General features: G+C 45.9%; 1 long non-coding RNA gene across 1 annotated transcript in view; it reads right to left on the reverse strand.

The window, feature by feature from the left end:
* Positions 1-16,057: 16,057 nt before the first annotated feature.
* The window catches only part of LOC138282971 (uncharacterized), a 96,668-nt gene continuing 96,407 nt past the window's right edge, over positions 16,058-16,318 (reverse strand). The window contains exon 4 of the long non-coding RNA XR_011201027.1: positions 16,058-16,172. This is a non-coding gene — a long non-coding RNA (uncharacterized lncRNA). The remainder of the gene's footprint in view (positions 16,173-16,318) is intronic.

The following is a 16,318-nucleotide window of genomic DNA, read 5'->3' on the forward strand; positions in this document are numbered from 1 at the left end:
CCTACCCAGTCTTTGTAAGGCCCCAGGGGGCCCATACCCAGGGGCCATGTTCAATTCTATTGGGGAGGTTGACATACAGCCCTCTTCCATTAGCCTTGGAAAGGCCCCAGCGACCCCATCACATCCCACAGTGCTGTGTTAAATTTTTTGGGATAAGGTAGTGCACCTCCCCTGAAAGAGTCTTGGAAAGGCCCAGGGTACCCTACCCCAGGGCCTTTCGTCAATATTTTGGGGGGGTTGTGGCTCCTCTCCCAGAGCTGCAATACTCATCCCGCAGGTGAGAGCAAACTTTTGGTTTTGTTCCTTGTCTCCGTTTGCTTTTGCCACAGAAGCAGAAATAAAGTTTGCTCCCACAGGGTTGGAGCATACTTGTTGCAGGGTCCTGCTGTTGTGAGTCCATTTTAGTTAGTTGCTTTGGCACAATTATAGCTTAACTTAGGCTTGCAGCCTGTGTCCTTTTACCTAGTTATTATGCTCTTTATTCCTGTATTCATTTTTATTCATTTTGTTATTGCTTCTTTTAGTGGCATTGTTTTAATTTCACTATCAGCTGCTAATCTGTGAAAGTGTCATGATCACTGTTATGGATGACATACTTTGCATCATTTTCTTTTCTTTGAAATAACAAGAACAGCATGTGAGGCACAAAGAATAATAATTTGTATTGCCAGCCCCAAGACTACGTAAACAGTCCAGCGCTTAGGTAAATACTCACATCAGACTTCTGTGAACATAAACATGTCCCCTATAAAAACACCCTGTAGGGCAAAGGGCAGTAGAGGGGGTTCCAGACAGAATTTCCATCCATGCTGCATGCTGGTTTTCGGTAGACCTCAGCCTTTGTGTCTCCACAGGCCATGATCTGGGGACTGATGGCCTGACATTGTACGAAGGTAACGGGGGTGGGGTGCGCTTCTCATGGACACTGTACAGACAGATTTGGCTTACATTGCCATGCTCTCCCTTAAAGGCTAGAGATTAAGCTTTTAGGTATGAATTGCATGCTCATGTTATGACAATATGTTGGGGGTTGTTTATATTTACAACTCTAATTTTCACAATCCTGACTTTGTTGTTCCTTATTATCCTAATCATTGCAGCTCATGCATGTTATCGTAGATCGCACTCCTTTCAATAAATGTATTGAGAACTGTTCTGCAACACTTTTCTTACCTATATGTGTGTAAGACACTTGTATGTGGAGAGAAAAGGGTAAGACTTGTTTCCACCATGATTTCCCAAGCAAGGCTGCCAACTTTACTGGTTGGGTTTTGGTGAGGTGCTGCTAGTGAGCCAAGAAGGTTAGGTCTACAGCTGCCAACTGGTGTGGGAGTGACAGTCGCCTGCAATGCAGAAGGGCTGCCGCCCCAAATCCAGCAGCCTCATAACTTTGTTAGCGGCCTTATGACACTGCCAAAACCCATGGTGGGGGCTGCCTGGGGAGTCAGGAGGGGCTGCCAGGGCGCTGCCCTCTCGACCGCACAGCTCCCAAAGGATTTCATTGATGTGGGTGTCCTGAGTGGGCACTGGGATACCCACAAAATCAAAAAGTGGCTGGCTCATTCCTAGGGACCTAATAGGGGCTCTGTGGGCCTGGAACGGCCTAGCTGCACCAACTTGTTTGATATGTGGGTGCCCCAGGTGGGCACCCAGACACCCACCCAAAAACAAGGTTGATGACTCCCACTGGCACCCGCAATGGGTGCTGGCTGGGGAGATGACAGGTGCTGTGAAGGCTCTGGGGCTATCCTTGGGGTCCCCAACAAAAAAAACAGTGGGTGTCTCTGGTGGAACCTGGACACCCACAAAAATAATACAAAAAAGTAGAGGAAAAAAATAATAAATGTGCAACTGAAACCACTCATCTATTACTCTTTGCTTCTCGAAAGAGCAACCCATCAGTCTCTTTGTGGGATAAATTAACTATATTTTCATGCATGGTCGTTCCCTAATCTGGGCAGAGGCAACACCTAGCCAAGGTGCCCCCACATCATTCAGGGCAAATTCCCTGGACTTTGTGAGTGCGGGGACACCATTACACGCGTGAACTATACATAGGTCACTACCTATGTATAGTGTCACAATGGTAACTCCAACCATGGCCATGTAACATGTCTAAGATCATGGAATTGTCACCCCAATACCATTCTGGTATTGGGGTGACAATTCCATGACCCCCCAGGTCTCTAGCACAGTACCCGGGTACTGCCAAACTGCCTTTTCGGGGTCTCCACTGCAGCTGCTGATGCTGCCAGCCCCTGAGACAGGTTTCTGCCCTCCTGGGGTCCAGGCAGCCCTGGCCCAGGAAGGCAGAACAAGGGATTTCCTCTGAGAGAGGGTGTTACACACCCTCTCCCTTTGGAAATAGGTGTGAAGGCTGGGGAGGAGTAGCCTCCCCCAGCCTCTGGAAATGCTTTGATGGGCACTGATGGAGCCCATCTCTGCATAAGCCAGTATACACCGGTTCAGGTATTCCCCAGCCCTGCTCTGGCGCAAAACTGGACAAAGGAAAAGGGAGTGACCACTCCCCTGACAAGTACCTCCCAGGGGAGGTGCCCAGAGCTCCTCCAGTGTGTCCCAGACCTCTGCCATCTTGGAAACAGCAACCCTGTCCAAGTGACTCCCACAGTCCAGTGACTCTTCAGTCCAAGTTTGGTGGAGGTAAGTCCTTGCCTCCCCACGCTAGACTGCATTGCTGGGTACCGCGTGATTTGCAGCTGCTCTGGCTCCTGTGCACTCTTCCAGGATTTCCTTTGTGCACAGCCAAGCCTGGGTCCCCAACACTCCTTCCTGCAGTGCACAACCTTCTGAGTTGTCCTCTGGCATCGTGGGACTCCCTTTTGTGACTTCGCGTGGACTCCGGTTCACTCTTCTTCCAAGTGCCTGTTAGGGTGCTGACTGCTTCTGTGAGGGCTCCCTGAGTTGCTGGGCACCCCCTCTGTCTCCTCCTCCAAGTGCTGCCAGCAGGTGACGTCAGAGGCTCCTTCTGATAGGCTCTTACCTCTCTTGGTAGCCCATCCTCCTTCCTTGGTAGCCAAACCTCCTTTTCTGTCTATCTAGGGTCTCTGCTTTGGGGAATTCTTTAGATAACGAATGCAAGAGCTCATCAGAGTTCCTCTGCATCTCCCTCTTCACCTTCTACCAAAGGATCGACCGCTGACTGCTCAGGACGCCTGCAAAACCGCAACAAAGTAGCAAGACGACTACCAGCAACATTGTAGCGCCTCATCCTGACGGCTTTCTCGACTGTTTCCAGGTGGTGCATACTTTGGGTGTAGCCTGCCTTCACTCTGCACCAGAAGCTCAGAAGAAATCTCCTGTGGGTTGACGGAATCTTCCCCCTGCTAACGCAGACACCAAAAGACTGCAACACTGGTCCTCTGGGTCCCCTCTCATCCTGACGAGCGTGGTCCCTGGAACTCAGCGACCCTGTCTAAGTGACTCTCACAGTCCAGTGACTCTTCAGTCCAAGTTTGGTGGAGGTAAGTCCTTGCCTCCCCATGCTAGACTGCATTGCTGGGAACTGCGTGATTTGTAGCTGCTCCGGCTCCTGTGCACTCTTCCAGGATTTTCTTTGTGCACAGCCAAGCCTGGGTCCCCGACACTCCTTCCTGCAGTGCACAACCTTCTAAGTTGTCCTCCGGTGTCGTGGGACTCCCTTTTGTGACTTTGCGTGGACTCCGGTTCACTCTTTTTCCATGTGCCTGTTAGGATACTTCTGCGGGTGCTGACTGCTTCTGTGAGGGCTCCCTGAGTTGCTGGGCGCCCCCTCTGTCTCCTCCTCCAAGTGGTGACATCCTGGTCCCTCCTGGGTTACAGCAGCACCCAAAAACCTCTACCGCAACCTTTGCAGCTAGCAAGGCTTGTTTGTGGTCTTTCTGCGTGGGAACACCTCTGCAAGCTTCATCGCGACGTGGGACATCCGTCTTCCAAAGCAGAAGTCCCTAGTCCTCTTCTTTCTTGAAGAACTCCAAGCTTCTTCCACCAGGTGGCAGCTTCCTTGCACCCTCAGCTGGCATTTCCTGGGCTCCTGCCCACTCTCGACACTGTCGCGACTGTTGGACTTGGTCCCCTTGTCTTACAGGTACTCAGGTCCGGAAATCCACTGTTGTTGCATTGCTGGTGTTTCTTCTTCCTGCAGAATCCCTCTATCACGACTTCTGTGCTCTCTGGGGGTAGTAGGTGCACTTTACACCTACATTTCAGGGTCTTGGGGTGGGCTATTTTTCTAACCCTCACTGTTTTCTTACAGTCCCAGTGACCCTCTACACGCTCACATAGGTTTGGGGTCCATTCGTGGTTCGCATTCCACTTTTGGAGTATATGGTTTGTGTTGCCCCTATACCTATGTGCTCCTATTGCAACCTATTGTGATTCTACACTGTTTGCATTACTGTTCTTGCTATTACTTACCTAATTTTGGTTTGTGTACATATATCTTGTGTATATAACTTATCCTCATACTGAAGGTACTCACTGAGATACTTTTGGCATATTGTCATACAAATAAAGTAACTTTATTTTTAGTAACTCTGTGTATTGTGTTTTCTTATGATATTGTGCATGTGACACCAGTGGAATAGTAGGAGCTTTACATTTCTCCTAGTTCAGCCTAAGCTGCTTTGCCATAGCTACCTTCTATCAGTCTAAGCTGCTAGAAACACCTCTTCTACACTAATAAGGGATAACTGGACCTGGCACAAGGTGTAAGTACCTCTGGTACCCACTACAAGCCAGGCCAGCCTCCTACAATGTGTTGTTGTGTAAGTGATGGTGTTGTGTGTCTGTGGATGCTGGTGTTGTTTTAGGTAGTCTCCCTCTCTGGCCTTCTTTTAGAATTTTAGTTGTAAGGGTTTATGGGTGATGTGGGTGTGTGCTTTATATTGGATTGGGTGTGTGGGTGTGGTTTGGGTATGTGTATCAGGTGTGTATTTTGAATTGTACAAAGTGGTTGTGTTTTGTAAGTGTGTGTGTATTTTGAGCGCAGCGGTGTGTACCGCCAATGGATCTCCGCGGTTGAAAGACTGCTGCGCTGATTCGTGGGTCGTGATAGTGTGGGCATATTCCTGTTGGCGTGTCGGTTTTGGTATCGCCAGTTTATCACTGACCTTTGGTGTGGCGTACTTCTGTGGGTGTGTGTATTGTGGCGGATTCTGAGATGTGGGTCGTAATAACTGTAGCGGAATTTCGCGGCCGCAGCGGTATGTTGGCGGTCTTCTGCACGGCGGAAAGCGATATTTACCACCAGAGTTGTAATGAGGGCCTAAGTCTTAAAAAAATACTTAGAAGTTAAAGTGTCTGATATGGTTAGGTGACAGTGCCAGTTACAAAATAAATTACATTTTAAACTAAAAAAAAACACTGAAGTAACTATAACTCAACCCCTTGCCATACACTGCCTATATCCTCACATAGTATATAACTTATCATGACATGTTCTGTGAAATCCTTGATAACATCACTGCTCACATCTGAAGTTACATCATTGATGACAACACTGTGCAAGTCCATTGACTAGTGTGTGTGTGTGGGTGGCAATTTCTGTTTGTTACCTTCTTTACACAGGAAGAAGGCAATCATCAAAATAAGGGGAAGATTTAATTAACTTCATAAGTTTAATTAGTTCCGCCTTAATCTTGTAATTTTGTCTGTTGTAAGGGGGATAGCTCTTAGGCCCTAGGGTCTGTGCTGCTGCACGTCAGGCCTACACTGACTCATGGTATCATGGTATAACAGTGGGTGGGAAACCCCGTGTGGTCCTGCCCATTTATTATAAAGCCTCTGGCCAGAGGGTGTGCATGGTACATATCCGGGGACTCTCACTCCTTTGGATGAGCACGGGTGGCTCACTAAATCCCTACCTGACTCAGTATCAAAGTTCACCCTTCAGTGTAGTATAAAAAGTCCTTGATCAACTAGCTTGTTGGGGGATTTAGTCAGAGGGCATACCGCTGATGGTATGAGCTGTTCGCCTCCCTGCAAGAGCTATGGTTGGCTGTGTTCCTCTTTTTACTGGCAGTTGGTTCTGGGCACTGTTGTTTGGGGTTGTCTTCTGGGTAAGGCTTAAGGCTTGTGCATGCGTTCTTCTGTGCGTGTTGTGCTTGAGTTTGTTCTGGATCATAGGGTGGCTGAGACCAGTCTGTATGGATGGGAATTGTGTCTCTTCGGGGTCCGGTCAGCCTCAGTGACCAGGGTGGGCAAAGTGTTGTGCAGTGCGACATTCCCCAGTACTCCTGGAGGAACTCCTGGAGACTGAGTTCAGGGTTGACTTTCTCCTCAGTGGCGATTAAGAGTGCTTTGTTGAGAGTGCGCATGAAGCGCTCCACTACTCCGTTCGCTTGCAGCCATTGGGGTGTTATTCGGCGGTGCCATATTTCCAGCTGTTCCAGTAGGTCTCTGACCTCTGATCCCTGGAAGGAGGTGGCTCATTGTCCTTCCTGATTTCCTCAGGGAGGCCGAACAATGCAAATGTCTTCTTGAGCGCTAGTGCCAGGCTTGTAAAAGCGTTAGAATCAATTACTTCTACAATGGGATACTTCAAATAGTCATCCAAGAGGACTGCTGTGGTCCTCCCATTCAGAAAGCACTCAAAGGCCAGGCTTACTTTGGACCACCGTTTGGTGCATGGCTCCTCTGTTATGATGGGCGGTGTAACTTTGAGAGTTGGTGAGTTGGTAGGTGGTGCATTGGTGTACTAGTTCATCTACCATAGACTCAAGGTGTGGGAACCATACTTTCTCCCTCAGACATGCTTTCATTTTCACGGCACCCTGGTGTCTTCCATGGGCCAGAGTGCTTACTTGCTGCTGGAGACTTTCAGGTATTAGTAGTCTGTGCCCTTGCAACAGGAGACCATTGTGGGTTCTTCCTGCACTCTTCAGAGTTTGGTAAGTCTTTCTTTGTTTTGTCCTCTCCAGTTATTGGTGTCAGGCAAGAAACCTTGCCATAAGCCCTTCTTATGTATGTATGGTATCCTTGCCCTTCATGAACTCTGTGTCTTGAGAGGTAGCCTCCTTGATATCCTGTGGGTGAAGGTTTCTTGGGTACGTCTCTTGTGTCAACATTTGGATGTATTCCTCTGTGTTTTTGGCGTTCACTGTGTTTTCCGCTGTGGTAATGGCTGATGACGCAGTAAAAAGTCTTCAGGGTTCTTGGCTCCAGGAAGTGAGACTACTTCCATATGATAGTGCTGCAGTTGGATGGCTTATCGTTCTATGGTCGTAAGTGGAATAGCACTCGATAATGACGTATAGCAGTTTCACTGACTTGTGTACATGCAACTTAATTAGAGGAGTTTTGAGGCACCCTATTCCACTAAATAGTTCTAGGAGCTGGGTTAACATTTCATTGATTTGGAATGCTTTTATGTTCTTTGCAAACGACACCAGGGCTAAGTCATTAGCCGAGTGACTTCCAAGAAGGGTGTCTGCCTCTCGGTCAACCACATGGAAGGTGGTTTGGATATTTTGGTCTTTGGAGCATACGCTCACGGTCATTCATTCTCGTAGTGGCCATGGAGGTAGGCTTCCATATGTGAATTTCTTTGGTGTGAGAGAGTGTTAATTCTGGCTGTGGCTGGAGGCACCAATACTGTTGAATGTCCATTACGTTTACTGAGGCCCCTGTGTCTATGAGGGCCTTGACTCCTGACCTGGCAATTTCCACTAGTCATGTGGGTTGGGGTTGTCTGTGTTGTTTGATGTCACTGGTGTACGAGGCAAGAAAGACTTCTTCCTCTGGCAAGGAGTCTTCTGGGCAGTACATGTGTGCTTGTTGTCTGGATGGTGGCTGGTGTCACGATTCATCTAGGGACAATTGGTTTACAGCTCAGGTAGGGGCTTGCCTCTCTCTGACACCTCTCCCTCTGGGTCCTCTGTGTCGTCGGCATACAGTGGCAAAATTATTTAACTTGCCATCGTTCTAGCAGATATGACTTTGGGCCAGGCAGTCAGTTGGTGCGTGTTCTTCCCGGCCACAGTAGTTGCAGCACGGTCCCATTTGTGTGGGGGCTGGTGTCTTGGGCTTCCCTAGTCTTGCTCAGGTATGGATTGCGTCTGCTTGTTCTGTTTTTATCACTGGTGTCTTCTCAGGGTTTTGCATAATTGCCATCTCCATTTCGATAGCTCAGGCGGCTGAGAGGTTGTGGGGCCTGGCCATGATGAGTATATTGTGTGGGCTGGTGTTGGGCTGCCTTAAGAGGAGGCCTCTGAGTGCTTTCTTCTGACACCCCTGGATTATCTGAGCTTTGAATTCCTTTGATTGGTCATCAGCTGTACAGGTGCTGGCTGTAGAAAGCTGGCTCTTTCTATGGTATACCAAAATGAGGTATACTGTGCAAAGAGTGCAGGGGTTCCCTTACTAGTGGACAGGAGCTTGCTCTAGCAATCCTACGGTGAAATCATAAGAAATCATATGGGCTTGGAGAGCTGTTCAAAGCTGCCAGCATACTCAAAACCATAAAATGCACCCGTCTCTCGCACCTTTTCAACCCCAACAGTACTACGCTCCATAACTTGGTAACTGCATGTCATTGGTCATCATGCACAACATGGAAACACTTTCCACACAAAATCACAAAATAGACAAAACCTTTCCAATCACTTTTATGCCACTATTTGGATTATTTTCCGGTCTTTGCTCAGGCAAGGAAGGGGCCATAGACCTAAGGCCCATGCTCGGTTCTCCTGGTTAATTTATTAGCGTCGTTTACAGCTCACAAATATGGTCACTGCAAGGGTGAGGTGCTTTTTTTAAATGTGATAAATCTAAAGCGAAGTGTTAAGCCAATATATTCATTGTGACATAAAATTAACACTTCATATTAAATTTCTTCCATCATATCATCACATTTAAGAGAGATTTCTTTTAACTAAAACACCTCTTGGAAGTTTTCCCTGGGCACAAAACGGAGTCATGAACTTAATTTTACATTTCTTCCATTATTTCATTAACATGTAATCAAAAGACGTGTAAAATTATGTTCTTCGTTCCGGTTTATGCTCAGGAACAACTTGCAAGGTACAGTATTTATTTAAAATAAATAATGCATGTGAAATGCTTTTACTTAACGATTAAATCAAAACAGTGTTTAAGATTTTTTTATTTTTTTTAAATAGAGTACTGCTCGCGTTTCAGATTCCTCGAATAAAGCTCTGCACAGGCATCATTTTTGTTTTTCAAATAAAGTTAGCTTTTGCCACAAACCTGATGTCTGTCTTGTTGTCTATAAGATGGCAGTATGTAGAGGGAACTGTGCCTTCAAGGCTGCCACTCCGGCTGCCAGGTCGCACAGGATCAGAGAGCGATGCTGGGTAGCAGAAGGCAGGCATGGTGGCTCTCCGTGGGCAGGATAACACTGCTAATGCTGGGCGAACGTCAGCTGATTTGCCCCATCCCAAATAGGCTCAAATAGCCAGTGTGAGCAGCTGGTTTCTATGACTGAAGACAAGCACACAAGACGCCAGAAAAGGCCTAAAAATAAACAAAATAATGATGACAGGGTACTAAAGTGATAGACCGTGAGCTACTGACAGGGTGTCTGAGCTACCAGTAGCTCGCGATCGACCGGTTGGAGATCCGTGGTCTATGGGGATTGGTCAAGTTAAAATGAGGATGCAGCTTTAGACTGGGAGGTCAGTCAAGCTAAACCAGTTAGTGGGCTCAGCTCTTATGATGCTCGGGGATGTGGGAACACCTTAGGACCTCTTCTCCACGGGCCAGAGTCGACAGGTGCAGAGGTGTCTTGAAATGTTGGGTTTTCATCATCAGGAGCAGTTGTACTCGAGGGGGCCTACAAACAGAGGCTGCAGATGACATTGGTGAGTCTACAATGGGCAAGTCCATGGTGGGTTTTGTCTCTGGAGGGCTGGGGGACCATGCCAGCACCATTGATCCACTTCATCTTGGGCTAGGCAGATGGAGTGGTGCTTTCCAGTGTTGGGTTTTGGCGGTCCGGAGTTTGAATAGATCTCTTGAGGTGGCTGCAGGGAAGCAGCTCCACTGCTACACTGGAGCTCCTGGGTCTTTGTAGTCCTCCCAGGATGAGACAACTTTATTGCACTTTGGCGGAAGCAGCAGACAGACCTGCAGGGATGGTGCCAAGTCAGTTGCTTCTTCCTCAGTCTCTGCTTTTACAGCTCTTGAGTGCCCGTCTTCTTCATAGGCCAGCAGGAACCTGTTTTACTGGTGCCAGGGGCTCCCCTAAATACTCAACTTTGGGACATTTAGGGGAGTGCAGGGTAGCAGCCAATGGGCTACCTACCCTTGGGGTCAGTACACCCCTCATATGACCACTTCCTGTGGGAAGTGGGCATAACCCTGTCCCAGAGTTCCTAATTCTACCAACACCAACAAGGCAGATTTCTAAATGTTCGGTCCATATTGGGCAGCTCAACTTAGGGGTGGGACTGACCTGGTGGGTGGACACACCGCTCTGAATACTAAATTTCCTGCCTACCCAAGTGCCAAATAGTCCCTGGGGCAGTGGGGTCAGTATCTCATTTCTGAGGGAAGCCAGATATGGATACCAAGAGCGGTAGGCTTCTTTGAAGCCTCCTGCCTTGGAATGCAGATTTGCAGGTCATCCTGTTGGGAGGGGTGTGTTAACACCCCACTGGAGCAGGCTTTGTTCCTGTCCACCTGAGAGCAAAGACTCTCACCCTTGGTGGGGGGGTCATAAACCTGTCTGTTGGTGGCAGGATAGTTGAAACTAGTCAGCCAGCACACAGGTAGACGGTAGGTTTGTAGGGGGCACCGCTAAGGTGCCCTCTGGGTGCATGTATTAATAAATCCATCACTGGCATCAGTGAGGGTTTAATACAAGATGTTTGATACCAAACATCCCTATTTTCAGCTAAACCATCATGTACCTGGGTAACTCGTGTGGACCAGTGTCCAGCACATGTACCTAAAATGGCTTCCATGTTCACTCACTATGTCTAAGAATCGACATATACATAAAAGGGGCATATCTGCTCCTGCACACATGTAATATAATGCACCCTGCCTTAGGGCTGCAAGGCATGATGTAGGGGTGACTTGCATATATTGTATGAAGTGTTAGGGGACATGGCTGTGTGCCATGTCATGTTTTAACTTTTAGTTGCAATAAGAGACGCAGCCTGTAATGGCAGTCTGCATATGCTAGGTGAGGGAACACTAAGGGTGGCACAATACATGCTGCAACCTTGGGGACCCTTTTTGTTTCCCACGCCCTAGGTACCAGGGGTACCTTTTACTAGGGACTTATAGGGGTGCCAAAAGCATTGTCAACTCACTGGCATAATATAAGCCCCCCAACCTCCAGGGGGCTCCCTCAGCAAAAGAGGTAGGTGGTGGGCCAGGGACAGGGGCCCCCTACGTGTACACTGCAGCGCCCCCCTCCCAAGTTTTGTTACACCACTGTGCCAATTGGAGAATTGCAAAGTTTTAGGGAAACAGATCTGGCACTAGGGACCTCGAACCAGTGCACTTTCAGTCAAATTTGCATCAAATATCAGGCAAAAAGTGGGAATGACCATGTCAAAAGGGGGCACTTTCCTACACTGGCTAATTCTTGCAGATGTGCATAGAACATGTCTGTTGACTCCCCTTCCCTTTGTCGGGCTTGCCTGAGCTTAAAGCTTTCAAAGTCTGGGTTTAACTGCAGATCAAAGTGTGCATTGAGAGCTCCTACTGCTGCGAAGTAGTCTGCTGCGCCTTTGTTGGATAGGGGTTTAAACAGTTTGTAAATCATATCTCCTGCATAGCTGAGTAGGAGTGAGCGCTTAACTCCCTCATCGTTCTCACGGATGTATATCAAGTAATTATCCAGTCTCCTCACCCATGTCTTCCATCGAGGTGACACTGTTGCAAAGTCTGATAGTCCGCTAAATGGTTCAGTACTCCCACATGTTTAGGTGGGAATCGTCTTTGCAGTTGTGCTTGAGGTGGGGCTGCATTTGCATTGTCCATCATAGCTGGTCTCAGTGCGCGCCCTGTGAGGCAGTTCATGTTCTTTCAGTGATGTAGACTTGCTGTGGCTGGGTGACAGTTGTGCCTTGTGTAATGTCGTTTGCGAGTGCCAAAACTGCCTCCTGCAGGTGTACTTTGGTGAGTTATTTTGCTAGTCCCTTCTTGTAATTATTATTACTTTTCTTTTCCCTTTGTGATTTTCTACTGGGACATCATCCTTTTTTTTCCTGTTATTCCTTCCTTAGCACCTTGGAAATATTGAGGCTAGCGAGTACTGATGTTGTGCCCTTATTTGTCTCAGTTGCTCTGGGGGCCCACTGCCATTGGGTGCCAGGAGGTGGGGCACAAAGCCTGCTGGAGGCTTACTGTTTGGGCTGCCTACAGTTGATAGGCGGGGCGCGTCACTGCTCCGCAAGGGGTCTCCTCATGGGCAGGAGAGCTTGATGAGGTGCTTGGATCAGGAAGGCTCGCCGGCCACAGCTCACGGTAGGTGTCTTAGCCAGAGCAGGTCGCGGAGGGTTGGTTTGTGTGCCGGCGCCATACAGCAGGGCCAAAGATGTGCGGGCTGCATGCTGGCAGGGCGATTTTCATAAGGCAGGCCAGCGGGCCAGTTGGCGTTACACGGGGTAGGCCAGGGGTGTGTAATTTAGTAAAATATCTACTTGTCCATGGCACTGGGTGCTTCTTAAATCTACGGGAAACATCATTTACAACGTAGTCTTGCTAACGCAAGACTGTTTTAGCTAAGCCAAAACAAAGTGTGTGCCTTTACAACGAAAGGCATGAAAACGCAGGTAGGTTAGAACACGTTGTAATAGCACGCACGCTATTGCAACTTTTTTTTTCCACGCATGCCGTTTTAACGAGATGCTTTTACAACTTATGTTTTAATAACTCATCCGGTTACAATGGAAGCCTTTACAACGATTTACGAGTTTGAAAAGGAAGGTAAGTTGGTTATTTATTGATATGTTATATATATGTGTGTGTATATTTTTTTTATATATATCTATTTGTATGTTTACTATGTGTATATATATATATATATATATATATATGTGTGTGTATATGTTAATATTTATTTAAGAAGAATAAAATAGTTATGATTTTGGGTTTTGATTTAGAGGATATGGTGGCTATATTTGGGGAGGCTTGTTAATGCTCTAGTATTTCAGATTTTTATTCTAATACCTTGGTATTAAAATTTTAAATGTTATATACATACATTTGTATATGTATATTTTTATTTATTTATGTAAGTATGATAATACTGTAGTATTAAAAGGAATTACTGGAGTATTATGCTGAAGGATACTATTTTTTATTTATTTATTAAGTTAAAAGAAAAAATAAACTAGTTATTATATGTTGCACATACCTTTAGGATCGGGATGTAAGGGTTTTAGGGGTAAGGGTGGGGAAGTATATGCGTACTCGGGTATTAAACTTTGATACCCGAGTAATAATTTTTACGTAATTTTTTTTACATATGTCTATCTTTATATATAAATATATATATAGAGAGAGGATTTGAGAGATTAGGGGTAATGGATGTGTATGTATGATAATACTTTATTTTTAAAAATTATTACTTGAGCATTCACCTGTAGGAGATTTTTTTAATGTATTTATTGGGTTAAAAGCATATTAATTAGGGAAACAGCATTAATAACACGGTCAATGCAACGATATGCATTGACCACGCTGCCGTTACCACGCATATGCTTTTACTACGCATGTGTTTACAATGCATATGTGTGGTAACGGTAGAGTGAGCAGTCGGCAGAACGAAGGAAACAAGCAGGAAGGTGCAGCGACCAGATGAGAGAGGTAAGTGGGGCCTGGGTTGGAGAGGGAGGGTTGTAATAGTTTTTAGGACAGGGTGGGGGATCTTGGTAGGTTTCAGGGCAGGGTAGGTTTAAGGGTTTAGGGCGGGTGGTGGGATGGGGCAGTTTTTAGGACTAGGTGGGGTAGGTTTTAGAACAGGGCAGGGTAGGTTTTAGAGTGGGGTGGGGGTCAGGGTAGTTTTTAGGACAGGACAGTGTAGGTGTTAGAGTTTAGGGCAGGGGGTCGGGTAGTTTTTAAGGACAGGATGGGGATAGGTTTTTTGGTTTAGGGTGGGGGGGTCAGGTTAGGTTTTAGGACAGCATGGGGTAGGTTTTAGGACAGGAGTAGGGTAGTTTTTAGGGTGAAGGCAGGGGTCTGGGTAGTTTTTAGGATAGGGGGGTTTTAGGGTTTAGAGCGGGGTCGGGTAGTTTTTAGAACAGAGCAGGTTTAGTTTTAGGACAGGGGAAGCGTAGGTTTTAGGGTGAAGGCGGGGATTGTAGTAGTTTTTAGGACAGGGTGGGGTAGTTTTTAGGACAGGGTAGGGTAGTTTTTAGGACAGAGCAGGGTAGGTTTTAGGGCTTAGGGTGGGGCAGGGGCAGGGGCAGGGGTTGGGGTGGACAGGACAGTGTATGTTTTAGTGTAGGGGGGTCAGGTAGTTTTAAGGAGAGGGCGGGGTAGGTTTTGGGATAGGGCAAGGTAGCTTTTAGGGTTTAGGGTGAAGGCAGGGCGTTGGGGTAGTTTTTAGGACAGGGCAGGGTGGGTTTTAGGGTTCTGGATGGGGGCTCGGGTAGTTTTTAAGAAAGGGTGGGGTAGTTTTTAGGACAGGGTAGGTTTTAGGGCTGGAGCGGCGGGCCGGGTAGTTTTTAGGACAGGACAGGTTTTAGGACAGGGTAGCTTTTAGGGTTGGGGGAGATGTAGTTTTTAGGACAGGGCAGTTAGGTTTTAGGGTTTAGGGCAGGGGGTCGGGTAGTTTTTAGGACAGGGCTGGTAGGTTTTAGGTTTCAAGGTGAGGTTGGGAGTAGTTTTTAGGGCAGAGAAGGGTAGTTTTTGGGCCAGGGTAGGTATTACAGCTTACGGCGGGGTCAGAATAGTTGTAAGAACAGGTGGGGCCGTTTTTGGGCCAGGGTAGGTTTTAGAGTTCAGGGCAGGGTAGGGGGTCGCGGTAGTTTTTAGGAAAGTTTGGGATATGTTTTAGGACCGAGCAGGGTAGGCCGGGGGCTTAGGGCTCTGGGCAGGTGTTGGAAGGGGCAGTTTCAAGGGCTTGGGCAGGTGGAGTATGATGTCAGGTTTAGGGGGCAGGGCAGGGAAGAATTTGCCATGCATGTTACTTTGCCAAACCCGCTTCTACGACTAAATTCGTTGTAAAGGCAGGCGTGGTAAAGACGCAGTCGTTGTAAAGACATGCGTTGTAAAGACATGCGTTGTAAGCGCATTCATTGTTCCATCATACATCCGAGTAATTATATATTGCACATACCTTTTAGGGTCGGGATTTAAGGGATTTAGGGGTAATTGGTGGGAGGGTGTATAAGTACTCAGGTTTTAAACTTTCATACCTGAGTAATAATATTTATGTTAACATTTGTACATATTTGTATATGTTTATATATTTTTTTGAGTATTTATCTATCATTTTTAATTTTATTTTATATCAAAAGAGACATATATATATATATAATTGTTAAATGTAACGCTTACCTTTAGGGGCAGGTTCCAAGGGATTTAGGGGTTATGGGTGGGTAGTGTTTAAATACTCAAGTATACAAATGTAATGCCTGGGTATTTTTATTTTTATTTTCTTTAAATATTTCAATATATTTAAAAGATATGCATGTGTAAATAATTGTCAGACGATATTTAAAATATTGTACACAGATAGTGCTGTTATAGTGTGCAGCATACTTTTTATTAAATATGTTAGCAAGATTAGTGGTCTGCAGAATGCATTAATTGTTTTAAATACTAATGTTTTGTTTTCACTTACCTTATGTTTAATTAATTCATAATGCATGAATATATATTTTTTAAATATAGTTAAATCATTCAAAAAATATTTGCATTTTTAATTCAAAAAAATCAACTAGTTTTATATTTTTGTTATTTTTTTCCAAAGCAAGTTATTGAAGAAAATAAATAACACATTTTAATGACATTGAAAAAGTTATTCACATTTCATTAAAATATATGTAAGAAAATAAGCAAGTGTATTTTCTTTAAAACATTTTTATTTCATTTTAAAACTATTAGAACTATTTTAAACACATTTGAAAAGTATTTTGTATTCACTTCCATTTTAAACAATGGATAAAATAGACCATTTTTTGTTTTTACTATTTCCTTTGCAGCGCGTCGCTCTGCGTCTGTTTCCAAAGTTGATGGAGGTTCCGGTTGTGCTAGGCAGGGAAATAGAGCTCCGATCAGGTAAGCAACCTTTAAACATTGTTTTCTACTATATAGTGCATATTTTTATTGCAACGAAAGGTGGGAGGGGGGTTAAACAATATATTATCGTTTTTTCATGTTATTACTTTATCTGTAC

The sequence above is a fragment of the Pleurodeles waltl genome, chromosome 1_1 (assembly GCF_031143425.1).
Source record: "Pleurodeles waltl isolate 20211129_DDA chromosome 1_1, aPleWal1.hap1.20221129, whole genome shotgun sequence".
In the NCBI taxonomy this organism is placed as follows: Eukaryota; Metazoa; Chordata; class Amphibia; order Caudata; family Salamandridae; genus Pleurodeles; species Pleurodeles waltl.